The following is a 27,784-nucleotide window of genomic DNA, read 5'->3' on the forward strand; positions in this document are numbered from 1 at the left end:
CTATCAAAAGGAAGGTTCAACTCTGTGAGTTGAATGCACTCAACACAAAGGAGTTTCTGAGAATGCTTCTTCCTACTTGTTATGTGAAGGTATTTCCTTTCCCAGAACAGATATGAAATCGCTCCAAATAGCCACTTGCTGATTCTAGAAAAAGAGTGTTTCAGAACTTTTCTAGGAAAAGGAAGGTTCAGCTCTGTGAGTTGAATGCACTCATCACAAACAAGTTTCTGAGAATGCTTCTGTCTAGTTTTTATGGGATAATATTTCCTTTTCCAGCATAGGCCTCAAAGCGCTCCAAATATCCACTTGCAGATTCTACAGAGTGTTTCAAAACTGCTCTTTCCAAAGGAAGGTTCAAGTCTGTGAGTTGAATGCAGACATCACAAATTAGTTACTGAGAATGCTTCAATCTAGATTTATGTGAAGTTATATCCTTTTCCAGCATAGACCTCAAAGCGCTCCAAATATCCACTTGCAGGTTCTACTAAAAGAGTGTTTCAAAACTGCTCTATCAAAAGCAACGTTCTACTCTGTGAGTTGAGTGCATAAAGAACAGGACAGTTTCTGAGAATGCTTCTGTCTCGTTTTATGTGAAGATATTTCCTTTTCCAGTGAAGGCAACAAAGCTCTCAAAATATCCACTTGCGATTCTACTAAAAGAGTGTTGCAAAACTGCTGTATCAAAAAGAAGGATCAACACTGTGAGTTGAATGCGCACATCAGGAAGAAGTTTCGGAGAATGCTTCTGTCTAGTTTTTATGCGAAGATATTTCCTTGTCCAGGATAGGCCTGAAAGTGTTCCAGATATCGACTTGCAGACCTACGAAAAGAGTGTCTCAAAACTGCTCTATGAAAAGGAAGGTTCAACTCTCTGAGTTGAATGCACTCATCGGGAAGAAGTTTCTGAGAATGCTTCTGTCTAGTTTTTCTGTGAAGATATTTCCTTTTCCAGCATAGGCCTCAAAGCGCTCCAAATATCCACCTGCAGATTCTGCAAAAAGAGGGTTTCAAAGCTGTTCTGCCAAAAGTCAGGTTCAAGTCTGTGGGTTGAATGCACACATCACAAAGTAGTTTCTGAGAAAGCTTCAATCTAGTTTTTATGTGAAGTGGTTTCCTTTTCCAGCATAGGCTTCAAAATTCTCCAAATATCCACTTGCAGATACTACAAAAAGAGCGTTTCAAAACTGCACTATCCAAAGGAAGGTTCCACTCTGTGGGTTGAATGCATAAAACACGGGGATGTTTCTGAGAATGCTTCCGTCTAGTTTTTATGTGAAGATAGTTCCTTTTCCTGGGTAGGCCTGAAAGCACTCCAAATATCCACTTGCAGATTCTACAAGAAGCGTGTTTCAAAACTGTGCTATCCAAAGGAAGGTTCAACTCTGCGAGTTGAAGGCATAAAGCACTGGGATATTTCTGAGAATATTTCTCTCTAGTTTTTATGTGAAGATATTTCCTTTTCCGGTGTTGGCCTCATAGCAGTCCGAATACCCACATGCAGATCCTACTTAAAGACGGTTTCAAAACTGCTCTATCAAAAGGAATTTTCAACTCTGTGAGTTGAATGCACACATCAGGAAGAAGTTTCTGAGAATGCTTGTGTCTAGTTTGTATGTGAAGATATTTCCTTTTCCAGGATAGGCCTGAAAGCGTTCCAAATATCGACTTGTAGACCCTGCACAAAGAGAGTTTCAAAACTGTTCTATGAAAAGGAAGGTTCAACTCTGTGAGTTGAATGCTCTCATCACAAAGAAGTTTCTGAGAATGCTTCTGTCTAGTTTTTAAGTGAAGATATTTCCTTTTGCAGCATAGGCCTCAAAGCGCTCCAAATAACCACTTGCAGATTCTACAAAAAGAGTGTTTCAAAGCTGCACTATCAAAAGTCAGGTTCAAGTCTGTGGGTTGAATGCACACATCACAAGGAATTTTCTGAGAATGCTTCAATCTGGTTTTTATGTGAAGTGGTTTCCTTTTCCAGCATAGGCTTCAATGTTCTCCAAATATCCACTTGCAGATTCTACAAAAAGTGTGTTTCAAAACTTCACTATCGAAAGGAAGTTTCCACTCTGTGGGTTGAATGCATAAAACACAGGGAAGTTTCTGAGAATGCTTCCCTCTAGTTTTTATGTGAAGGTATTTGCTTTTCCTGGGTAACCCTCAAAGCACTCCAAATATCCACTTGCAGATTCTACAAGAAGAGTGTTTCAAAACTGTGCTATCCAAAGGAAGCTTCAACTCTGTGAGCTGAATGCATAAAGCACTGGGATATTTCTGAGAATGCTTCTGTCTAGTTTTTATGTGAAGATATTTCCTTTTCCAGTGTTGGCCTGATAGCACTCCAAATATCCACTTGCAGATTCTGCTAAAAGACTATTTCAAAACTGCTCAATTGAAAGAAAGGTTCAACTCTGTGAGTTGAATGCACACATCACAAAGTAGTTTCTGAGAATGCTTCGGTCTAGTTTTTATGTGAAGATATTTCCTTTTCCAGGATAGGCCTGAAAGTGTTCCAAATATCGACTTGCAGATTCTACAAAAAGAGTGTTTCAAAACCGTTCTATGAAAAGGAAGGTTCAACTCTGTGAGTTGAAAGCACTCAACACAAAGAAGTTTCTGAGAACACTTCTGTCCAGTTTTTATGTGAAGATAACCCCTTTTCCAGCATTGGCCTCAAGGTGCTCCAAATAAACACTTGCACATCCTACCAAAAGAGTGCTTCCAAACTGTTCTATCAAAAGGAAGGTTCAAGTCTGTGGGTTGAAAGCACTCAACAGGAAGAAGTTTCTGAGAATGCTTCTGTCTACTTTTTATGTGAAGATGTTTCCTTTTCCAGGGCAGGCCTCAAACAGTTCCAAATATCCACTTACAGATTCTACAAGAAGAGTGTTTCAAAACTGCACTTTCCAAAGGAAGATTCAAGTCTGTGAGTTGAACACACGAATCACAAAGAAGTTTCTGAGAATGCCTCTGTCTAGTTTTTATGCGTAGATATATCCTTTTCCAGCATAGGCCTCAAAGCGCTCCAAATATCCACTTGCAGATTCTATAAAAAGAGTCTTTCAAAACTGTTCTATCAAAAGGAAGGTGCAACTGTGTGACTTGGATGCACTCATCACAAAGAAGATTCTGAGAAATCTTCTGTCTCGTTTTCATGCGAATGTATTTCCTTTTACAGAAGAGGTCGCAATCCCACCAAATATCCAGTTGCAGATTCTACAAAAAAAGGGTGTTTCAAAACTGCTCTATGAAAGGAAATTTCAGCTGTGTGAGTTGAAAGCACACATCACAAAGAAGTTTCTGACAATGCTTCAATCAAGTTTCTATGTGAAGTTATTTCCATTTCCAGCATAGGCCTCAAAGCGCTCCAAATATCCACTTGCAGATTCTACTAAAAGAGTGTTTCAGAACTGCTCTATCCAAAGCAACATTCCACTCTGTGAGTTGAATGCACAAAGATCAGGAAAGTTTCTGAGAATGCTTCTGTCTAGCTTTTATGTGAAGATATTTCCTTTTCCAGCATAGGCCTCAAAGCGCTCCCAATCTTCTACTTGCAGATGGTACAGAAAGGGGGCTTCAAAAGAGCTCTATCAAAAGGAAGGTTCAACTCTGTGAGTTGAATGCACTCAACACAAAGGAGTTTCTGAGAATGCTTCTTCCTACTTGTTATGTGAAGGTATTTCCTTTCCCAGAACAGATATGAAATCGCTCCAAATAGCCACTTGCTGATTCTAGAAAAAGAGTGTTTCAGAACTTTTCTAGGAAAAGGAAGGTTCAGCTCTGTGAGTTGAATGCACTCATCACAAACAAGTTTCTGAGAATGCTTCTGTCTAGTTTTTATGGGATAATATTTCCTTTTCCAGCATAGGCCTCAAAGCGCTCCAAATATCCACTTGCAGATTCTACAGAGTGTTTCAAAACTGCTCTTTCCAAAGGAAGGTTCAAGTCTGTGAGTTGAATGCAGACATCACAAATTAGTTACTGAGAATGCTTCAATCTAGATTTATGTGAAGTTATATCCTTTTCCAGCATAGACCTCAAAGCGCTCCAAATATCCACTTGCAGGTTCTACTAAAAGAGTGTTTCAAAACTGCTCTATCAAAAGCAACGTTCTACTCTGTGAGTTGAGTGCATAAAGAACAGGACAGTTTCTGAGAATGCTTCTGTCTCGTTTTATGTGAAGATATTTCCTTTTCCAGTGAAGGCAACAAAGCTCTCAAAATATCCACTTGCGATTCTACTAAAAGAGTGTTGCAAAACTGCTGTATCAAAAAGAAGGATCAACACTGTGAGTTGAATGCGCACATCAGGAAGAAGTTTCGGAGAATGCTTCTGTCTAGTTTTTATGCGAAGATATTTCCTTGTCCAGGATAGGCCTGAAAGTGTTCCAGATATCGACTTGCAGACCTACGAAAAGAGTGTCTCAAAACTGCTCTATGAAAAGGAAGGTTCAACTCTCTGAGTTGAATGCACTCATCGGGAAGAAGTTTCTGAGAATGCTTCTGTCTAGTTTTTCTGTGAAGATATTTCCTTTTCCAGCATAGGCCTCAAAGCGCTCCAAATATCCACCTGCAGATTCTGCAAAAAGAGGGTTTCAAAGCTGTTCTGCCAAAAGTCAGGTTCAAGTCTGTGGGTTGAATGCACACATCACAAAGTAGTTTCTGAGAAAGCTTCAATCTAGTTTTTATGTGAAGTGGTTTCCTTTTCCAGCATAGGCTTCAAAATTCTCCAAATATCCACTTGCAGATACTACAAAAAGAGCGTTTCAAAACTGCACTATCCAAAGGAAGGTTCCACTCTGTGGGTTGAATGCATAAAACACGGGGAAGTTTCTGAGAATGCTTCCGTCTAGTTTTTATGTGAAGATAGTTCCTTTTCCTGGGTAGGCCTGAAAGCACTCCAAATATCCACTTGCAGATTCTACAAGAAGCGTGTTTCAAAACTGTGCTATCCAAAGGAAGGTTCAACTCTGCGAGTTGAAGGCATAAAGCACTGGGATATTTCTGAGAATATTTCTCTCTAGTTTTTATGTGAAAATATTTCCTTTTCCGGTGTTGGCCTCATAGCAGTCCGAATACCCACATGCAGATCCTACTTAAAGACGGTTTCAAAACTGCTCTATCAAAAGGAATTTTCAACTCTGTGAGTTGAATGCACACATCAGGAAGAAGTTTCTGAGAATGCTTGTGTCTAGTTTGTATGTGAAGATATTTCCTTTTCCAGGATAGGCCTGAAAGCGTTCCAAATATCGACTTGTAGACCCTGCACAAAGAGAGTTTCAAAACTGTTCTATGAAAAGGAAGGTTCAACTCTGTGAGTTGAATGCTCTCATCACAAAGAAGTTTCTGAGAATGCTTCTGTCTAGTTTTTAAGTGAAGATATTACCTTTTGCAGCATAGGCCACAAAGCGCTCCAAATAACCACTTGCAGATTCTACAAAAAGAGTGTTTCAAAGCTGCACTATCAAAAGTCAGGTTCAAGTCTGTGGGTTGAATGCACACATCACAAGGAATTTTCTGAGAATGCTTCAATCTGGTTTTTATGTGAAGTGGTTTCCTTTTCCAGCATAGGCTTCAATGTTCTCCAAATATCCACTTGCAGATTCTACAAAAAGTGTGTTTCAAAACTTCACTATCGAAAGGAAGTTTCCACTCTGTGGGTTGAATGCATAAAACACAGGGAAGTTTCTGAGAATGCTTCCCTCTAGTTTTTATGTGAAGGTATTTGCTTTTCCTGGGTAACCCTCAAAGCACTCCAAATATCCACTTGCAGATTCTACAAGAAGAGTGTTTCAAAACTGTGCTATCCAAAGGAAGCTTCAACTCTGTGAGCTGAATGCATAAAGCACTGGGATATTTCTGAGAATGCTTCTGTCTAGTTTTTATGTGAAGATATTTCCTTTTCCAGTGTTGGCCTGATAGCACTCCAAATATCCACTTGCAGATTCTGCTAAAAGACTATTTCAAAACTGCTCAATTGAAAGAAAGGTTCAACTCTGTGAGTTGAATGCACACATCACAAAGTAGTTTCTGAGAATGCTTCGGTCTAGTTTTTATGTGAAGATATTTCCTTTTCCAGGATAGGCCTGAAAGTGTTCCAAATATCGACTTGCAGATTCTACAAAAAGAGTGTTTCAAAACCGTTCTATGAAAAGGAAGGTTCAACTCTGTGAGTTGAAAGCACTCAACACAAAGAAGTTTCTGAGAACACTTCTGTCCAGTTTTTATGTGAAGATAACCCCTTTTCCAGCATTGGCCTCAAGGTGCTCCAAATAAACACTTGCACATCCTACCAAAAGAGTGCTTCCAAACTGTTCTATCAAAAGGAAGGTTCAAGTCTGTGGGTTGAAAGCACTCAACAGGAAGAAGTTTCTGAGAATGCTTCTGTCTACTTTTTATGTGAAGATGTTTCCTTTTCCAGGGCAGGCCTCAAACAGTTCCAAATATCCACTTACAGATTCTACAAGAAGAGTGTTTCAAAACTGCACTTTCCAAAGGAAGATTCAAGTCTGTGAGTTGAACACACGAATCACAAAGAAGTTTCTGAGAATGCCTCTGTCTAGTTTTTATGCGTAGATATATCCTTTTCCAGCATAGGCCTCAAAGCGCTCCAAATATCCACTTGCAGATTCTATAAAAAGAGTCTTTCAAAACTGTTCTATCAAAAGGAAGGTGCAACTGTGTGACTTGGATGCACTCATCACAAAGAAGATTCTGAGAAATCTTCTGTCTCGTTTTCATGCGAATGTATTTCCTTTTACAGAAGAGGTCGCAATCCCACCAAATATCCAGTTGCAGATTCTACAAAAAAAGGGTGTTTCAAAACTGCTCTATGAAAGGAAATTTCAGCTGTGTGAGTTGAAAGCACACATCACAAAGAAGTTTCTGACAATGCTTCAATCAAGTTTCTATGTGAAGTTATTTCCATTTCCAGCATAGGCCTCAAAGCGCTCCAAATATCCACTTGCAGATTCTACTAAAAGAGTGTTTCAGAACTGCTCTATCCAAAGCAACATTCCACTCTGTGAGTTGAATGCACAAAGATCAGGAAACTTTCTGAGAATGCTTCTGTCTAGCTTTTATGTGAAGATATTTCCTTTTCCAGCATAGGCCTCAAAGCGCTCCCAATCTTCTACTTGCAGATGGTACAGAAAGGGGGCTTCAAAAGAGCTCTATCAAAAGGAAGGTTCAACTCTGTGAGTTGAATGCACTCAACACAAAGGAGTTTCTGAGAATGCTTCTTCCTACTTGTTATGTGAAGGTATTTCCTTTCCCAGAACAGATATGAAATCGCTCCAAATAGCCACTTGCTGATTCTAGAAAAAGAGTGTTTCAGAACTTTTCTAGGAAAAGGAAGGTTCAGCTCTGTGAGTTGAATGCACTCATCACAAACAAGTTTCTGAGAATGCTTCTGTCTAGTTTTTATGGGATAATATTTCCTTTTCCAGCATAGGCCTCAAAGCGCTCCAAATATCCACTTGCAGATTCTACAGAGTGTTTCAAAACTGCTCTTTCCAAAGGAAGGTTCAAGTCTGTGAGTTGAATGCAGACATCACAAATTAGTTACTGAGAATGCTTCAATCTAGATTTATGTGAAGTTATATCCTTTTCCAGCATAGACCTCAAAGCGCTCCAAATATCCACTTGCAGGTTCTACTAAAAGAGTGTTTCAAAACTGCTCTATCAAAAGCAACGTTCTACTCTGTGAGTTGAGTGCATAAAGAACAGGACAGTTTCTGAGAATGCTTCTGTCTCGTTTTATGTGAAGATATTTCCTTTTCCAGTGAAGGCAACAAAGCTCTCAAAATATCCACTTGCGATTCTACTAAAAGAGTGTTGCAAAACTGCTGTATCAAAAAGAAGGATCAACACTGTGAGTTGAATGCGCACATCAGGAAGAAGTTTCGGAGAATGCTTCTGTCTAGTTTTTATGCGAAGATATTTCCTTGTCCAGGATAGGCCTGAAAGTGTTCCAGATATCGACTTGCAGACCTACGAAAAGAGTGTCTCGAAACTGCTCTATGAAAAGGAAGGTTCAACTCTCTGAGTTGAATGCACTCATCGGGAAGAAGTTTCTGAGAATGCTTCTGTCTAGTTTTTCTGTGAAGATATTTCCTTTTCCAGCATAGGCCTCAAAGCGCTCCAAATATCCACCTGCAGATTCTGCAAAAAGAGGGTTTCAAAGCTGTTCTGCCAAAAGTCAGGTTCAAGTCTGTGGGTTGAATGCACACATCACAAAGTAGTTTCTGAGAAAGCTTCAATCTAGTTTTTATGTGAAGTGGTTTCCTTTTCCAGCATAGGCTTCAAAATTCTCCAAATATCCACTTGCAGATACTACAAAAAGAGCGTTTCAAAACTGCACTATCCAAAGGAAGGTTCCACTCTGTGGGTTGAATGCATAAAACACGGGGAAGTTTCTGAGAATGCTTCCGTCTAGTTTTTATGTGAAGATAGTTCCTTTTCCTGGGTAGGCCTGAAAGCACTCCAAATATCCACTTGCAGATTCTACAAGAAGCGTGTTTCAAAACTGTGCTATCCAAAGGAAGGTTCAACTCTGCGAGTTGAAGGCATAAAGCACTGGGATATTTCTGAGAATATTTCTCTCTAGTTTTTATGTGAAGATATTTCCTTTTCCGGTGTTGGCCTCATAGCAGTCCGAATACCCACATGCAGATCCTACTTAAAGACGGTTTCAAAACTGCTCTATCAAAAGGAATTTTCAACTCTGTGAGTTGAATGCACACATCAGGAAGAAGTTTCTGAGAATGCTTGTGTCTAGTTTGTATGTGAAGATATTTCCTTTTCCAGGATAGGCCTGAAAGCGTTCCAAATATCGACTTGTAGACCCTGCACAAAGAGAGTTTCAAAACTGTTCTATGAAAAGGAAGGTTCAACTCTGTGAGTTGAATGCTCTCATCACAAAGAAGTTTCTGAGAATGCTTCTGTCTAGTTTTTAAGTGAAGATATTTCCTTTTGCAGCATAGGCCTCAAAGCGCTCCAAATAACCACTTGCAGATTCTACAAAAAGAGTGTTTCAAAGCTGCACTATCAAAAGTCAGGTTCAAGTCTGTGGGTTGAATGCACACATCACAAGGAATTTTCTGAGAATGCTTCAATCTGGTTTTTATGTGAAGTGGTTTCCTTTTCCAGCATAGGCTTCAATGTTCTCCAAATATCCACTTGCAGATTCTACAAAAAGTGTGTTTCAAAACTTCACTATCGAAAGGAAGTTTCCACTCTGTGGGTTGAATGCATAAAACACAGGGAAGTTTCTGAGAATGCTTCCCTCTAGTTTTTATGTGAAGGTATTTGCTTTTCCTGGGTAACCCTCAAAGCACTCCAAATATCCACTTGCAGATTCTACAAGAAGAGTGTTTCAAAACTGTGCTATCCAAAGGAAGCTTCAACTCTGTGAGCTGAATGCATAAAGCACTGGGATATTTCTGAGAATGCTTCTGTCTAGTTTTTATGTGAAGATATTTCCTTTTCCAGTGTTGGCCTGATAGCACTCCAAATATCCACTTGCAGATTCTGCTAAAAGACTATTTCAAAACTGCTCAATCGAAAGAAAGGTTCAACTCTGTGAGTTGAATGCACACATCACAAAGTAGTTTCTGAGAATGCTTCGGTCTAGTTTTTATGTGAAGATATTTCCTTTTCCAGGATAGGCCTGAAAGTGTTCCAAATATCGACTTGCAGATTCTACAAAAAGAGTGTTTCAAAACCGTTCTATGAAAAGGAAGGTTCAACTCTGTGAGTTGAAAGCACTCAACACAAAGAAGTTTCTGAGAACACTTCTGTCCAGTTTTTATGTGAAGATAACCCCTTTTCCAGCATTGGCCTCAAGGTGCTCCAAATAAACACTTGCACATCCTACCAAAAGAGTGCTTCCAAACTGTTCTATCAAAAGGAAGGTTCAAGTCTGTGGGTTGAAAGCACTCAACAGGAAGAAGTTTCTGAGAATGCTTCTGTCTACTTTTTATGTGAAGATGTTTCCTTTTCCAGGGCAGGCCTCAAACAGTTCCAAATATCCACTTACAGATTCTACAAGAAGAGTGTTTCAAAACTGCACTTTCCAAAGGAAGATTCAAGTCTGTGAGTTGAACACACGAATCACAAAGAAGTTTCTGAGAATGCCTCTGTCTAGTTTTTATGCGTAGATATATCCTTTTCCAGCATAGGCCTCAAAGCGCTCCAAATATCCACTTGCAGATTCTATAAAAAGAGTCTTTCAAAACTGTTCTATCAAAAGGAAGGTGCAACTGTGTGACTTGGATGCACTCATCACAAAGAAGATTCTGAGAAATCTTCTGTCTCGTTTTCATGCGAATGTATTTCCTTTTACAGAAGAGGTCGCAATCCCACCAAATATCCAGTTGCAGATTCTACAAAAAAAGGGTGTTTCAAAACTGCTCTATGAAAGGAAATTTCAGCTGTGTGAGTTGAAAGCACACATCACAAAGAAGTTTCTGACAATGCTTCAATCAAGTTTCTATGTGAAGTTATTTCCATTTCCAGCATAGGCCTCAAAGCGCTCCAAATATCCACTTGCAGATTCTACTAAAAGAGTGTTTCAGAACTGCTCTATCCAAAGCAACATTCCACTCTGTGAGTTGAATGCACAAAGATCAGGAAAGTTTCTGAGAATGCTTCTGTCTAGCTTTTATGTGAAGATATTTCCTTTTCCAGCATAGGCCTCAAAGCGCTCCCAATCTTCTACTTGCAGATGGTACAGAAAGGGGGCTTCAAAAGAGCTCTATCAAAAGGAAGGTTCAACTCTGTGAGTTGAATGCACTCAACACAAAGGAGTTGCTGAGAATGCTTCTTCCTACTTGTTATGTGAAGGTATTTCCTTTCCCAGAACAGATATGAAATCGCTCCAAATAGCCACTTGCTGATTCTAAAAAAAGAGTGTTTCAGAACTTTTCTAGGAAAAGGAAGGTTCAGCTCTGTGAGTTGAATGCACTCATCACAAACAAGTTTCTGAGAATGCTTCTGTCTAGTTTTTATGGGATAATATTTCCTTTTCCAGCATAGGCCTCAAAGCGCTCCAAATATCCACTTGCAGATTCTACAGAGTGTTTCAAAACTGCTCTTTCCAAAGGAAGGTTCAAGTCTGTGAGTTGAATGCAGACATCACAAATTAGTTACTGAGAATGCTTCAATCTAGATTTATGTGAAGTTATATCCTTTTCCAGCATAGACCTCAAAGCGCTCCAAATATCCACTTGCAGGTTCTACTAAAAGAGTGTTTCAAAACTGCTCTATCAAAAGCAACGTTCTACTCTGTGAGTTGAGTGCATAAAGAACAGGACAGTTTCTGAGAATGCTTCTGTCTCGTTTTATGTGAAGATATTTCCTTTTCCAGTGAAGGCAACAAAGCTCTCAAAATATCCACTTGCGATTCTACTAAAAGAGTGTTGCAAAACTGCTGTATCAAAAAGAAGGATCAACACTGTGAGTTGAATGCGCACATCAGGAAGAAGTTTCGGAGAATGCTTCTGTCTAGTTTTTATGTGAAGATATTTCCTTGTCCAGGATAGGCCTGAAAGTGTTCCAGATATCGACTTGCAGACCTACGAAAAGAGTGTCTCAAAACTGCTCTATGAAAAGGAAGGTTCAACTCTCTGAGTTGAATGCACTCATCGGGAAGAAGTTTCTGAGAATGCTTCTGTCTAGTTTTTCTGTGAAGATATTTCCTTTTCCAGCATAGGCCTCAAAGCGCTCCAAATATCCACCTGCAGATTCTGCAAAAAGAGGGTTTCAAAGCTGTTCTGACAAAAGTCAGGTTCAAGTCTGTGGGTTGAATGCACACATCACAAAGTAGTTTCTGAGAAAGCTTCAATCTAGTTTTTATGTGAAGTGGTTTCCTTTTCCAGCATAGGCTTCAAAATTCTCCAAATATCCACTTGCAGATACTACAAAAAGAGCGTTTCAAAACTGCACTATCCAAAGGAAGGTTCCACTCTGTGGGTTGAATGCATAAAACACGGGGAAGTTTCTGAGAATGCTTCCGTCTAGTTTTTATGTGAAGATAGTTCCTTTTCCTGGGTAGGCCTGAAAGCACTCCAAATATCCACTTGCAGATTCTACAAGAAGCGTGTTTCAAAACTGTGCTATCCAAAGGAAGGTTCAACTCTGCGAGTTGAAGGCATAAAGCACTGGGATATTTCTGAGAATATTTCTCTCTAGTTTTTATGTGAAAATATTTCCTTTTCCGGTGTTGGCCTCATAGCAGTCCGAATACCCACATGCAGATCCTACTTAAAGACGGTTTCAAAACTGCTCTATCAAAAGGAATTTTCAACTCTGTGAGTTGAATGCACACATCAGGAAGAAGTTTCTGAGAATGCTTGTGTCTAGTTTGTATGTGAAGATATTTCCTTTTCCAGGATAGGCCTGAAAGCGTTCCAAATATCGACTTGTAGACCCTGCACAAAGAGAGTTTCAAAACTGTTCTATGAAAAGGAAGGTTCAACTCTGTGAGTTGAATGCTCTCATCACAAAGAAGTTTCTGAGAATGCTTCTGTCTAGTTTTTAAGTGAAGATATTACCTTTTGCAGCATAGGCCACAAAGCGCTCCAAATAACCACTTGCAGATTCTACAAAAAGAGTGTTTCAAAGCTGCACTATCAAAAGTCAGGTTCAAGTCTGTGGGTTGAATGCACACATCACAAGGAATTTTCTGAGAATGCTTCAATCTGGTTTTTATGTGAAGTGGTTTCCTTTTCCAGCATAGGCTTCAATGTTCTCCAAATATCCACTTGCAGATTCTACAAAAAGTGTGTTTCAAAACTTCACTATCGAAAGGAAGTTTCCACTCTGTGGGTTGAATGCATAAAACACAGGGAAGTTTCTGAGAATGCTTCCCTCTAGTTTTTATGTGAAGGTATTTGCTTTTCCTGGGTAACCCTCAAAGCACTCCAAATATCCACTTGCAGATTCTACAAGAAGAGTGTTTCAAAACTGTGCTATCCAAAGGAAGCTTCAACTCTGTGAGCTGAATGCATAAAGCACTGGGATATTTCTGAGAATGCTTCTGTCTAGTTTTTATGTGAAGATATTTCCTTTTCCAGTGTTGGCCTGATAGCACTCCAAATATCCACTTGCAGATTCTGCTAAAAGACTATTTCAAAACTGCTCAATCGAAAGAAAGGTTCAACTCTGTGAGTTGAATGCACACATCACAAAGTAGTTTCTGAGAATGCTTCGGTCTAGTTTTTATGTGAAGATATTTCCTTTTCCAGGATAGGCCTGAAAGTGTTCCAAATATCGACTTGCAGATTCTACAAAAAGAGTGTTTCAAAACCGTTCTATGAAAAGGAAGGTTCAACTCTGTGAGTTGAAAGCACTCAACACAAAGAAGTTTCTGAGAACACTTCTGTCCAGTTTTTATGTGAAGATAACCCCTTTTCCAGCATTGGCCTCAAGGTGCTCCAAATAAACACTTGCACATCCTACCAAAAGAGTGCTTCCAAACTGTTCTATCAAAAGGAAGGTTCAAGTCTGTGGGTTGAAAGCACTCAACAGGAAGAAGTTTCTGAGAATGCTTCTGTCTACTTTTTATGTGAAGATGTTTCCTTTTCCAGGGCAGGCCTCAAACAGTTCCAAATATCCACTTACAGATTCTACAAGAAGAGTGTTTCAAAACTGCACTTTCCAAAGGAAGATTCAAGTCTGTGAGTTGAACACACGAATCACAAAGAAGTTTCTGAGAATGCCTCTGTCTAGTTTTTATGCGTAGATATATCCTTTTCCAGCATAGGCCTCAAAGCGCTCCAAATATCCACTTGCAGATTCTATAAAAAGAGTCTTTCAAAACTGTTCTATCAAAAGGAAGGTGCAACTGTGTGACTTGGATGTACTCATCACAAAGAAGATTCTGAGAAATCTTCTGTCTCGTTTTCATGCGAATGTATTTCCTTTTACAGAAGAGGTCGCAATCCCACCAAATATCCAGTTGCAGATTCTACAAAAAAAGGGTGTTTCAAAACTGCTCTATGAAAGGAAATTTCAGCTGTGTGAGTTGAAAGCACACATCACAAAGAAGTTTCTGACAATGCTTCAATCAAGTTTCTATGTGAAGTTATTTCCATTTCCAGCATAGGCCTCAAAGCGCTCCAAATATCCACTTGCAGATTCTACTAAAAGAGTGTTTCAGAACTGCTCTATCCAAAGCAACATTCCACTCTGTGAGTTGAATGCACAAAGATCAGGAAAGTTTCTGAGAATGCTTCTGTCTAGCTTTTATGTGAAGATATTTCCTTTTCCAGCATAGGCCTCAAAGCGCTCCCAATCTTCTACTTGCAGATGGTACAGAAAGGGGGCTTCAAAAGAGCTCTATCAAAAGGAAGGTTCAACTCTGTGAGTTGAATGCACTCAACACAAAGGAGTTTCTGAGAATGCTTCTTCCTACTTGTTATGTGAAGGTATTTCCTTTCCCAGAACAGATATGAAATCGCTCCAAATAGCCACTTGCTGATTCTAGAAAAAGAGTGTTTCAGAACTTTTCTAGGAAAAGGAAGGTTCAGCTCTGTGAGTTGAATGCACTCATCACAAACAAGTTTCTGAGAATGCTTCTGTCTAGTTTTTATGGGATAATATTTCCTTTTCCAGCATAGGCCTCAAAGCGCTCCAAATATCCACTTGCAGATTCTACAGAGTGTTTCAAAACTGCTCTTTCCAAAGGAAGGTTCAAGTCTGTGAGTTGAATGCAGACATCACAAATTAGTTACTGAGAATGCTTCAATCTAGATTTATGTGAAGTTATATCCTTTTCCAGCATAGACCTCAAAGCGCTCCAAATATCCACTTGCAGGTTCTACTCAAAGAGTGTTTCAAAACTGCTCTATCAAAAGCAACGTTCTACTCTGTGAGTTGAGTGCATAAAGAACAGGACAGTTTCTGAGAATGCTTCTGTCTCGTTTTATGTGAAGATATTTCCTTTTCCAGTGAAGGCAACAAAGCTCTCAAAATATCCACTTGCGATTCTACTAAAAGAGTGTTGCAAAACTGCTGTATCAAAAAGAAGGATCAACACTGTGAGTTGAATGCGCACATCAGGAAGAAGTTTCGGAGAATGCTTCTGTCTAGTTTTTATGCGAAGATATTTCCTTGTCCAGGATAGGCCTGAAAGTGTTCCAGATATCGACTTGCAGACCTACGAAAAGAGTGTCTCAAAACTGCTCTATGAAAAGGAAGGTTCAACTCTCTGAGTTGAATGCACTCATCGGGAAGAAGTTTCTGAGAATGCTTCTGTCTAGTTTTTCTGTGAAGATATTTCCTTTTCCAGCATAGGCCTCAAAGCGCTCCAAATATCCACCTGCAGATTCTGCAAAAAGAGGGTTTCAAAGCTGTTCTGCCAAAAGTCAGGTTCAAGTCTGTGGGTTGAATGCACACATCACAAAGTAGTTTCTGAGAAAGCTTCAATCTAGTTTTTATGTGAAGTGGTTTCCTTTTCCAGCATAGGCTTCAAAATTCTCCAAATATCCACTTGCAGATACTACAAAAAGAGCGTTTCAAAACTGCACTATCCAAAGGAAGGTTCCACTCTGTGGGTTGAATGCATAAAACACGGGGAAGTTTCTGAGAATGCTTCCGTCTAGTTTTTATGTGAAGATAGTTCCTTTTCCTGGGTAGGCCTGAAAGCACTCCAAATATCCACTTGCAGATTCTACAAGAAGCGTGTTTCAAAACTGTGCTATCCAAAGGAAGGTTCAACTCTGCGAGTTGAAGGCATAAAGCACTGGGATATTTCTGAGAATATTTCTCTCTAGTTTTTATGTGAAGATATTTCCTTTTCCGGTGTTGGCCTCATAGCAGTCCGAATACCCACATGCAGATCCTACTTAAAGACGGTTTCAAAACTGCTCTATCAAAAGGAATTTTCAACTCTGTGAGTTGAATGCACACATCAGGAAGAAGTTTCTGAGAATGCTTGTGTCTAGTTTGTATGTGAAGATATTTCCTTTTCCAGGATAGGCCTGAAAGCGTTCCAAATATCGACTTGTAGACCCTGCACAAAGAGAGTTTCAAAACTGTTCTATGAAAAGGAAGGTTCAACTCTGTGAGTTGAATGCTCTCATCACAAAGAAGTTTCTGAGAATGCTTCTGTCTAGTTTTTAAGTGAAGATATTTCCTTTTGCAGCATAGGCCTCAAAGCGCTCCAAATAACCACTTGCAGATTCTACAAAAAGAGTGTTTCAAAGCTGCACTATCAAAAGTCAGGTTCAAGTCTGTGGGTTGAATGCACACATCACAAGGAATTTTCTGAGAATGCTTCAATCTGGTTTTTATGTGAAGTGGTTTCCTTTTCCAGCATAGGCTTCAATGTTCTCCAAATATCCACTTGCAGATTCTACAAAAAGTGTGTTTCAAAACTTCACTATCGAAAGGAAGTTTCCACTCTGTGGGTTGAATGCATAAAACACAGGGAAGTTTCTGAGAATGCTTCCCTCTAGTTTTTATGTGAAGGTATTTGCTTTTCCTGGGTAACCCTCAAAGCACTCCAAATATCCACTTGCAGATTCTACAAGAAGAGTGTTTCAAAACTGTGCTATCCAAAGGAAGCTTCAACTCTGTGAGCTGAATGCATAAAGCACTGGGATATTTCTGAGAATGCTTCTGTCTAGTTTTTATGTGAAGATATTTCCTTTTCCAGTGTTGGCCTGATAGCACTCCAAATATCCACTTGCAGATTCTGCTAAAAGACTATTTCAAAACTGCTCAATCGAAAGAAAGGTTCAACTCTGTGAGTTGAATGCACACATCACAAAGTAGTTTCTGAGAATGCTTCGGTCTAGTTTTTATGTGAAGATATTTCCTTTTCCAGGATAGGCCTGAAAGTGTTCCAAATATCGACTTGCAGATTCTACAAAAAGAGTGTTTCAAAACCGTTCTATGAAAAGGAAGGTTCAACTCTGTGAGTTGAAAGCACTCAACACAAAGAAGTTTCTGAGAACACTTCTGTCCAGTTTTTATGTGAAGATAACCCCTTTTCCAGCATTGGCCTCAAGGTGCTCCAAATAAACACTTGCACATCCTACCAAAAGAGTGCTTCCAAACTGTTCTATCAAAAGGAAGGTTCAAGTCTGTGGGTTGAAAGCACTCAACAGGAAGAAGTTTCTGAGAATGCTTCTGTCTACTTTTTATGTGAAGATGTTTCCTTTTCCAGGGCAGGCCTCAAACAGTTCCAAATATCCACTTACAGATTCTACAAGAAGAGTGTTTCAAAACTGCACTTTCCAAAGGAAGATTCAAGTCTGTGAGTTGAACACACGAATCACAAAGAAGTTTCTGAGAATGCCTCTGTCTAGTTTTTATGCGTAGATATATCCTTTTCCAGCATAGGCCTCAAAGCGCTCCAAATATCCACTTGCAGATTCTATAAAAAGAGTCTTTCAAAACTGTTCTATCAAAAGGAAGGTGCAACTGTGTGACTTGGATGCACTCATCACAAAGAAGATTCTGAGAAATCTTCTGTCTCGTTTTCATGCGAATGTATTTCCTTTTACAGAAGAGGTCGCAATCCCACCAAATATCCAGTTGCAGATTCTACAAAAAAAGGGTGTTTCAAAACTGCTCTATGAAAGGAAATTTCAGCTGTGTGAGTTGAAAGCACACATCACAAAGAAGTTTCTGACAATGCTTCAATCAAGTTTCTATGTGAAGTTATTTCCATTTCCAGCATAGGCCTCAAAGCGCTCCAAATATCCACTTGCAGATTCTACTAAAAGAGTGTTTCAGAACTGCTCTATCCAAAGCAACATTCCACTCTGTGAGTTGAATGCACAAAGATCAGGAAAGTTTCTGAGAATGCTTCTGTCTAGCTTTTATGTGAAGATATTTCCTTTTCCAGCATAGGCCTCAAAGCGCTCCCAATCTTCTACTTGCAGATGGTACAGAAAGGGGGCTTCAAAAGAGCTCTATCAAAAGGAAGGTTCAACTCTGTGAGTTGAATGCACTCAACACAAAGGAGTTGCTGAGAATGCTTCTTCCTACTTGTTATGTGAAGGTATTTCCTTTCCCAGAACAGATATGAAATCGCTCCAAATAGCCACTTGCTGATTCTAGAAAAAGAGTGTTTCAGAACTTTTCTAGGAAAAGGAAGGTTCAGCTCTGTGAGTTGAATGCACTCATCACAAACAAGTTTCTGAGAATGCTTCTGTCTAGTTTTTATGGGATAATATTTCCTTTTCCAGCATAGGCCTCAAAGCGCTCCAAATATCCACTTGCAGATTCTACAGAGTGTTTCAAAACTGCTCTTTCCAAAGGAAGGTTCAAGTCTGTGAGTTGAATGCAGACATCACAAATTAGTTACTGAGAATGCTTCAATCTAGATTTATGTGAAGTTATATCCTTTTCCAGCATAGACCTCAAAGCGCTCCAAATATCCACTTGCAGGTTCTACTAAAAGAGTGTTTCAAAACTGCTCTATCAAAAGCAACGTTCTACTCTGTGAGTTGAGTGCATAAAGAACAGGACAGTTTCTGAGAATGCTTCTGTCTCGTTTTATGTGAAGATATTTCCTTTTCCAGTGAAGGCAACAAAGCTCTCAAAATATCCACTTGCGATTCTACTAAAAGAGTGTTGCAAAACTGCTGTATCAAAAAGAAGGATCAACACTGTGAGTTGAATGCGCACATCAGGAAGAAGTTTCGGAGAATGCTTCTGTCTAGTTTTTATGCGAAGATATTTCCTTGTCCAGGATAGGCCTGAAAGTGTTCCAGATATCGACTTGCAGACCTACGAAAAGAGTGTCTCAAAACTGCTCTATGAAAAGGAAGGTTCAACTCTCTGAGTTGAATGCACTCATCGGGAAGAAGTTTCTGAGAATGCTTCTGTCTAGTTTTTCTGTGAAGATATTTCCTTTTCCAGCATAGGCCTCAAAGCGCTCCAAATATCCACCTGCAGATTCTGCAAAAAGAGGGTTTCAAAGCTGTTCTGCCAAAAGTCAGGTTCAAGTCTGTGGGTTGAATGCACACATCACAAAGTAGTTTCTGAGAAAGCTTCAATCTAGTTTTTATGTGAAGTGGTTTCCTTTTCCAGCATAGGCTTCAAAATTCTCCAAATATCCACTTGCAGATACTACAAAAAGAGCGTTTCAAAACTGCACTATCCAAAGGAAGGTTCCACTCTGTGGGTTGAATGCATAAAACACGGGGAAGTTTCTGAGAATGCTTCCGTCTAGTTTTTATGTGAAGATAGTTCCTTTTCCTGGGTAGGCCTGAAAGCACTCCAAATATCCACTTGCAGATTCTACAAGAAGCGTGTTTCAAAACTGTGCTATCCAAAGGAAGGTTCAACTCTGCGAGTTGAAGGCATAAAGCACTGGGATATTTCTGAGAATATTTCTCTCTAGTTTTTATGTGAAGATATTTCCTTTTCCGGTGTTGGCCTCATAGCAGTCCGAATACCCACATGCAGATCCTACTTAAAGACGGTTTCAAAACTGCTCTATCAAAAGGAATTTTCAACTCTGTGAGTTGAATGCACACATCAGGAAGAAGTTTCTGAGAATGCTTGTGTCTAGTTTGTATGTGAAGATATTTCCTTTTCCAGGATAGGCCTGAAAGCGTTCCAAATATCGACTTGTAGACCCTGCACAAAGAGAGTTTCAAAACTGTTCTATGAAAAGGAAGGTTCAACTCTGTGAGTTGAATGCTCTCATCACAAAGAAGTTTCTGAGAATGCTTCTGTCTAGTTTTTAAGTGAAGATATTTCCTTTTGCAGCATAGGCCTCAAAGCGCTCCAAATAACCACTTGCAGATTCTACAAAAAGAGTGTTTCAAAGCTGCACTATCAAAAGTCAGGTTCAAGTCTGTGGGTTGAATGCACACATCACAAGGAATTTTCTGAGAATGCTTCAATCTGGTTTTTATGTGAAGTGGTTTCCTTTTCCAGCATAGGCTTCAATGTTCTCCAAATATCCACTTGCAGATTCTACAAAAAGTGTGTTTCAAAACTTCACTATCGAAAGGAAGTTTCCACTCTGTGGGTTGAATGCATAAAACACAGGGAAGTTTCTGAGAATGCTTCCCTCTAGTTTTTATGTGAAGGTATTTGCTTTTCCTGGGTAACCCTCAAAGCACTCCAAATATCCACTTGCAGATTCTACAAGAAGAGTGTTTCAAAACTGTGCTATCCAAAGGAAGCTTCAACTCTGTGAGCTGAATGCATAAAGCACTGGGATATTTCTGAGAATGCTTCTGTCTAGTTTTTATGTGAAGATATTTCCTTTTCCAGTGTTGGCCTGATAGCACTCCAAATATCCACTTGCAGATTCTGCTAAAAGACTATTTCAAAACTGCTCAATCGAAAGAAAGGTTCAACTCTGTGAGTTGAATGCACACATCACAAAGTAGTTTCTGAGAATGCTTCGGTCTAGTTTTTATGTGAAGATATTTCCTTTTCCAGGATAGGCCTGAAAGTGTTCCAAATATCGACTTGCAGATTCTACAAAAAGAGTGTTTCAAAACCGTTCTATGAAAAGGAAGGTTCAACTCTGTGAGTTGAAAGCACTCAACACAAAGAAGTTTCTGAGAACACTTCTGTCCAGTTTTTATGTGAAGATAACCCCTTTTCCAGCATTGGCCTCAAGGTGCTCCAAATAAACACTTGCACATCCTACCAAAAGAGTGCTTCCAAACTGTTCTATCAAAAGGAAGGTTCAAGTCTGTGGGTTGAAAGCACTCAACAGGAAGAAGTTTCTGAGAATGCTTCTGTCTACTTTTTATGTGAAGATGTTTCCTTTTCCAGGGCAGGCCTCAAACAGTTCCAAATATCCACTTACAGATTCTACAAGAAGAGTGTTTCAAAACTGCACTTTCCAAAGGAAGATTCAAGTCTGTGAGTTGAACACACGAATCACAAAGAAGTTTCTGAGAATGCCTCTGTCTAGTTTTTATGCGTAGATATATCCTTTTCCAGCATAGGCCTCAAAGCGCTCCAAATATCCACTTGCAGATTCTATAAAAAGAGTCTTTCAAAACTGTTCTATCAAAAGGAAGGTGCAACTGTGTGACTTGGATGCACTCATCACAAAGAAGATTCTGAGAAATCTTCTGTCTCGTTTTCATGCGAATGTATTTCCTTTTACAGAAGAGGTCGCAATCCCACCAAATATCCAGTTGCAGATTCTACAAAAAAAGGGTGTTTCAAAACTGCTCTATGAAAGGAAATTTCAGCTGTGTGAGTTGAAAGCACACATCACAAAGAAGTTTCTGACAATGCTTCAATCAAGTTTCTATGTGAAGTTATTTCCATTTCCAGCATAGGCCTCAAAGCGCTCCAAATATCCACTTGCAGATTCTACTAAAAGAGTGTTTCAGAACTGCTCTATCCAAAGCAACATTCCACTCTGTGAGTTGAATGCACAAAGATCAGGAAAGTTTCTGAGAATGCTTCTGTCTAGCTTTTATGTGAAGATATTTCCTTTTCCAGCATAGGCCTCAAAGCGCTCCCAATCTTCTACTTGCAGATGGTACAGAAAGGGGGCTTCAAAAGAGCTCTATCAAAAGGAAGGTTCAACTCTGTGAGTTGAATGCACTCAACACAAAGGAGTTGCTGAGAATGCTTCTTCCTACTTGTTATGTGAAGGTATTTCCTTTCCCAGAACAGATATGAAATCGCTCCAAATAGCCACTTGCTGATTCTAGAAAAAGAGTGTTTCAGAACTTTTCTAGGAAAAGGAAGGTTCAGCTCTGTGAGTTGAATGCACTCATCACAAACAAGTTTCTGAGAATGCTTCTGTCTAGTTTTTATGGGATAATATTTCCTTTTCCAGCATAGGCCTCAAAGCGCTCCAAATATCCACTTGCAGATTCTACAGAGTGTTTCAAAACTGCTCTTTCCAAAGGAAGGTTCAAGTCTGTGAGTTGAATGCAGACATCACAAATTAGTTACTGAGAATGCTTCAATCTAGATTTATGTGAAGTTATATCCTTTTCCAGCATAGACCTCAAAGCGCTCCAAATATCCACTTGCAGGTTCTACTAAAAGAGTGTTTCAAAACTGCTCTATCAAAAGCAACGTTCTACTCTGTGAGTTGAGTGCATAAAGAACAGGACAGTTTCTGAGAATGCTTCTGTCTCGTTTTATGTGAAGATATTTCCTTTTCCAGTGAAGGCAACAAAGCTCTCAAAATATCCACTTGCGATTCTACTAAAAGAGTGTTGCAAAACTGCTGTATCAAAAAGAAGGATCAACACTGTGAGTTGAATGCGCACATCAGGAAGAAGTTTCGGAGAATGCTTCTGTCTAGTTTTTATGCGAAGATATTTCCTTGTCCAGGATAGGCCTGAAAGTGTTCCAGATATCGACTTGCAGACCTACGAAAAGAGTGTCTCAAAACTGCTCTATGAAAAGGAAGGTTCAACTCTCTGAGTTGAATGCACTCATCGGGAAGAAGTTTCTGAGAATGCTTCTGTCTAGTTTTTCTGTGAAGATATTTCCTTTTCCAGCATAGGCCTCAAAGCGCTCCAAATATCCACCTGCAGATTCTGCAAAAAGAGGGTTTCAAAGCTGTTCTGCCAAAAGTCAGGTTCAAGTCTGTGGGTTGAATGCACACATCACAAAGTAGTTTCTGAGAAAGCTTCAATCTAGTTTTTATGTGAAGTGGTTTCCTTTTCCAGCATAGGCTTGAAAATTCTCCAAATATCCACTTGCAGATACTACAAAAAGAGCGTTTCAAAACTGCACTATCCAAAGGAAGGTTCCACTCTGTGGGTTGAATGCATAAAACACGGGGAAGTTTCTGAGAATGCTTCCGTCTAGTTTTTATGTGAAGATAGTTCCTTTTCCTGGGTAGGCCTGAAAGCACTCCAAATATCCACTTGCAGATTCTACAAGAAGCGTGTTTCAAAACTGTGCTATCCAAAGGAAGGTTCAACTCTGCGAGTTGAAGGCATAAAGCACTGGGATATTTCTGAGAATATTTCTCTCTAGTTTTTATGTGAAGATATTTCCTTTTCCGGTGTTGGCCTCATAGCAGTCCGAATACCCACATGCAGATCCTACTTAAAGACGGTTTCAAAACTGCTCTATCAAAAGGAATTTTCAACTCTGTGAGTTGAATGCACACATCAGGAAGAAGTTTCTGAGAATGCTTGTGTCTAGTTTGTATGTGAAGATATTTCCTTTTCCAGGATAGGCCTGAAAGCGTTCCAAATATCGACTTGTAGACCCTGCACAAAGAGAGTTTCAAAACTGTTCTATGAAAAGGAAGGTTCAACTCTGTGAGTTGAATGCTCTCATCACAAAGAAGTTTCTGAGAATGCTTCTGTCTAGTTTTTAAGTGAAGATATTTCCTTTTGCAGCATAGGCCTCAAAGCGCTCCAAATAACCACTTGCAGATTCTACAAAAAGAGTGTTTCAAAGCTGCACTATCAAAAGTCAGGTTCAAGTCTGTGGGTTGAATGCACACATCACAAGGAATTTTCTGAGAATGCTTCAATCTGGTTTTTATGTGAAGTGGTTTCCTTTTCCAGCATAGGCTTCAATGTTCTCCAAATATCCACTTGCAGATTCTACAAAAAGTGTGTTTCAAAACTTCACTATCGAAAGGAAGTTTCCACTCTGTGGGTTGAATGCATAAAACACAGGGAAGTTTCTGAGAATGCTTCCCTCTAGTTTTTATGTGAAGGTATTTGCTTTTCCTGGGTAACCCTCAAAGCACTCCAAATATCCACTTGCAGATTCTACAAGAAGAGTGTTTCAAAACTGTGCTATCCAAAGGAAGCTTCAACTCTGTGAGCTGAATGCATAAAGCACTGGGATATTTCTGAGAATGCTTCTGTCTAGTTTTTATGTGAAGATATTTCCTTTTCCAGTGTTGGCCTGATAGCACTCCAAATATCCACTTGCAGATTCTGCTAAAAGACTATTTCAAAACTGCTCAATCGAAAGAAAGGTTCAACTCTGTGAGTTGAATGCACACATCACAAAGTAGTTTCTGAGAATGCTTCGGTCTAGTTTTTATGTGAAGATATTTCCTTTTCCAGGATAGGCCTGAAAGTGTTCCAAATATCGACTTGCAGATTCTACAAAAAGAGTGTTTCAAAACCGTTCTATGAAAAGGAAGGTTCAACTCTGTGAGTTGAAAGCACTCAACACAAAGAAGTTTCTGAGAACACTTCTGTCCAGTTTTTATGTGAAGATAACCCCTTTTCCAGCATTGGCCTCAAGGTGCTCCAAATAAACACTTGCACATCCTACCAAAAGAGTGCTTCCAAACTGTTCTATCAAAAGGAAGGTTCAAGTCTGTGGGTTGAAAGCACTCAACAGGAAGAAGTTTCTGAGAATGCTTCTGTCTACTTTTTATGTGAAGATGTTTCCTTTTCCAGGGCAGGCCTCAAACAGTTCCAAATATCCACTTGCAGATTCTACAAGAAGAGTGTTTCAAAACTGCACTTTCCAAAGGAAGATTCAAGTCTGTGAGTTGAACACACGAATCACAAAGAAGTTTCTGAGAATGCCTCTGTCTAGTTTTTATGTGTAGATATATCCTTTTCCAGCATAGGCCTCAAAGCGCTCCAAATATCCACTTGCAGATTCTATAAAAAGAGTCTTTCAAAACTGTTCTATCAAAAGGAAGGTGCAACTGTGTGACTTGGATGCACTCATCACAAAGAAGATTCTGAGAAATCTTCTGTCTCGTTTTCATGCGAATGTATTTCCTTTTACAGAAGAGGTCGCAATCCCACCAAATATCCAGTTGCAGATTCTACAAAAAAAGGGTGTTTCAAAACTGCTCTATGAAAGGAAATTTCAGCTGTGTGAGTTGAAAGCACACATCACAAAGAAGTTTCTGACAATGCTTCAATCAAGTTTCTATGTGAAGTTATTTCCATTTCCAGCATAGGCCTCAAAGCGCTCCAAATATCCACTTGCAGATTCTACTAAAAGAGTGTTTCAGAACTGCTCTATCCAAAGCAACGTTCCACTCTGTGAGTTGAATGCACAAAGATCAGGAAAGTTTCTGAGAATGCTTCTGTCTAGCTTTTATGTGAAGATATTTCCTTTTCCAGCATAGGCCTCAAAGCGCTCCCAATCTTCTACTTGCAGATGGTACAGAAAGGGGGCTTCAAAAGAGCTCTATCAAAAGGAAGGTTCAACTCTGTGAGTTGAATGCACTCAACACAAAGGAGTTTCTGAGAATGCTTCTTCCTAGTTGTTATGTGAAGATATTTCCTTTCCCAGAACAGGTATGAAATCGCTCCAAATAGCCACTTGCTGATTCTAGAAAAAGAGTGTTTCAGAACTTTTCTAGCAAAAGGAAGGTTCAGCTCTGTGAGTTGAATGCACTCATCACAAACAAGTTTCTGAGAATGCTTCTGTCTAGTTTTTATGGGATAATATTTCCTTTTCCAGCATAGGCCTCAAAGCGCTCCAAATATCCACTTGCAGATTCTACAGAGTGTTTCAAAACTGCTCTTTCCAAAGGAAGGTTCAAGTCTGTGAGTTGAATGCAGACATCACAAATTAGTTACTGAGAATGCTTCAATCTAGATTTATGTGAAGTTATATCCTTTTCCAGCCTAGACCTCAAAGCGCTCCAAATATCCACTTGCAGGTTCTACTAAAAGAGTGTTTCAAAACTGCTCTATCAAAAGCAACGTTCTACTCTGTGAGTTGAGTGCATAAAGAACAGGACAGTTTCTGAGAATGCTTCTGTCTCGTTTTATGTGAAGATATTTCCTTTTCCAGTGAAGGCAACAAAGCTCTCAAAATATCCACTTGCGATTCTACTAAAAGAGTGTTGCAAAACTGCTGTATCAAAAAGAAGGATCAACACTGTGAGTTGAATGCGCACATCAGGAAGAAGTTTCGGAGAATGCTTCTGTCTAGTTTTTATGCGAAGATATTTCCTTGTCCAGGATAGGCCTGAAAGTGTTCCAGATATCGACTTGCAGACTCTACGAAAAGTGGGTCTCAAAACTGCTCTATGAAAAGGAAGGTTCAACTCTCTGAGTTGAATGCACTCATCGGGAAGAGGTTTCTGAGAATGCTTCTGTCTAGTTTTTCTGTGAAGATATTTCCTTTTCCAGCATAGGCCTCAAAGCGCTCCAAATATCCACCTGCAGATTCTGCAAAAAGAGGGTTTCAAAGCTGTTCTGCCAAAACTCAGGTTCAAGTCTGTGGGTTGAATGCACACATCACAAAGTAGTTTCTGAGAAAGCTTCAATCTAGTTTTTATGTGAAGTGGTTTCCTTTTCCAGCATAGGCTTCAAAATTCTCCAAATATCCACTTGCAGGTTCTACTAAAAGAGTGTTTCAAAACTGCTCTATCAAAAGCAACGTTCTACTCTGTGAGTTGAGTGCATAAGGAACAGGACAGTTTCTGAGAATGCTTCTGTCTCGTTTTATGTGAAGATATTTCCTTTTCCAGTGAAGGCAACAAAGCTCTCAAAATATACACTTGCGATTCTACTAAAAGAGTGTTGCAAAACTGCTGTATCAAAAAGAAGGATCAACACTGTGAGTTGAATGCGCACATCAGGAAGAAGTTTCGGAGAATGCTTCTGTCTAGTTTTTATGCGAAGATATTTCCTTGTCCAGGATAGGCCTGAAAGTGTTCCAGATATCGACTTGCAGACTCTACGAAAAGTGGGTCTCAAAACTGCTCTATGAAAAGGAAGGTTCAACTCTCTGAGTTGAATGCACTCATCGGGAAGAAGTTTCTGAGAATGCTTCTGTCTAGTTTTTCTGTGAAGATATTTCCTTTTCCAGCATAGGCCTCAAAGCGCTCCAAATATCCACCTGCAGATTCTGCAAAAAGAGGGTTTCAAAGCTGTTCTGCCAAAAGTCAGGTTCAAGACTGTGGGTTGAATGCACACATCACAAAGTAGTTTCTGAGAAAGCTTCAATCTAGTTTTTATGTGAAGTGGTTTCCTTTTCCAGCATAGGCTTCAAAATTCTCCAAATATCCACTTGCAGATACTACAAAAAGAGCGTTTCAAAACTGCACTATCCAAAGGAAGGTTCCACTCTGTGGGTTGAATGCATAAAACATGGGGAAGTTTTTGAGAATGCTTCCGTCTAGTTTTTATGTGAAGATAGTTCCTTTTCCTGGGTAGGCCTGAAAGCACTCCAAATATCCACTTGCAGATTCTACAAGAAGCGTGTTTCAAAACTGTGCTATCCAAAGGAAGGTTCAACTCTGCGAGTTGAAGGCATAAAGCACTGGGATATTTCTGAGAATATTTCTGTCTAGTTTTTATGTGAAGATATTTCCTTTTCCGGTGTTGGCCTCATAGCAGTCCGAATACCCACATGCAGATCCTACCTAAAGACGGTTTCAAAACTGCTCTATCAAAAGGAATTTTCAACTCTGTGAGTTGAATGCACACATCAGGAAGAAGTTTCTGAGAATGCTTGTGTCTAGTTTTTATGTGAAGATATTTCCTTTTCCAGGATAGGCCTGAAAGCGTTCCAAATATCGACTTGTAGACCCTGCACAAAGAGAGTTTCAAAACTGTTCTATGAAAAGGAAGGTTCAACTCTGTGAGTTGAATGCTCTCATCACAAAGAAGTTTCTGAGAATGCTTCTGTCTAGTTTTTAAGTGAAGATATTTCCTTTTGCAGCATAGGCCTCAAAGCGCTCCAAATAACCACTTGCAGATTCTACAAAAAGAGTGTTTCAAAGCTGCTCTGTCAAAAGTCAGGTTCAAGTCTGTGGGTTGAATGCACACATCACAAGGAATTTTCTGAGAATGCTTCAATCTGGTTTTTATGTGAAGTGGTTTCCTTTTCCAGCATAGGCTTCAATGTTCTCCAAATATCCACTTGCA

Source organism: Pongo abelii, chromosome 18, assembly GCF_028885655.2.
Source record: "Pongo abelii isolate AG06213 chromosome 18, NHGRI_mPonAbe1-v2.0_pri, whole genome shotgun sequence".
Taxonomy (NCBI): domain Eukaryota; kingdom Metazoa; phylum Chordata; class Mammalia; order Primates; family Hominidae; genus Pongo; species Pongo abelii.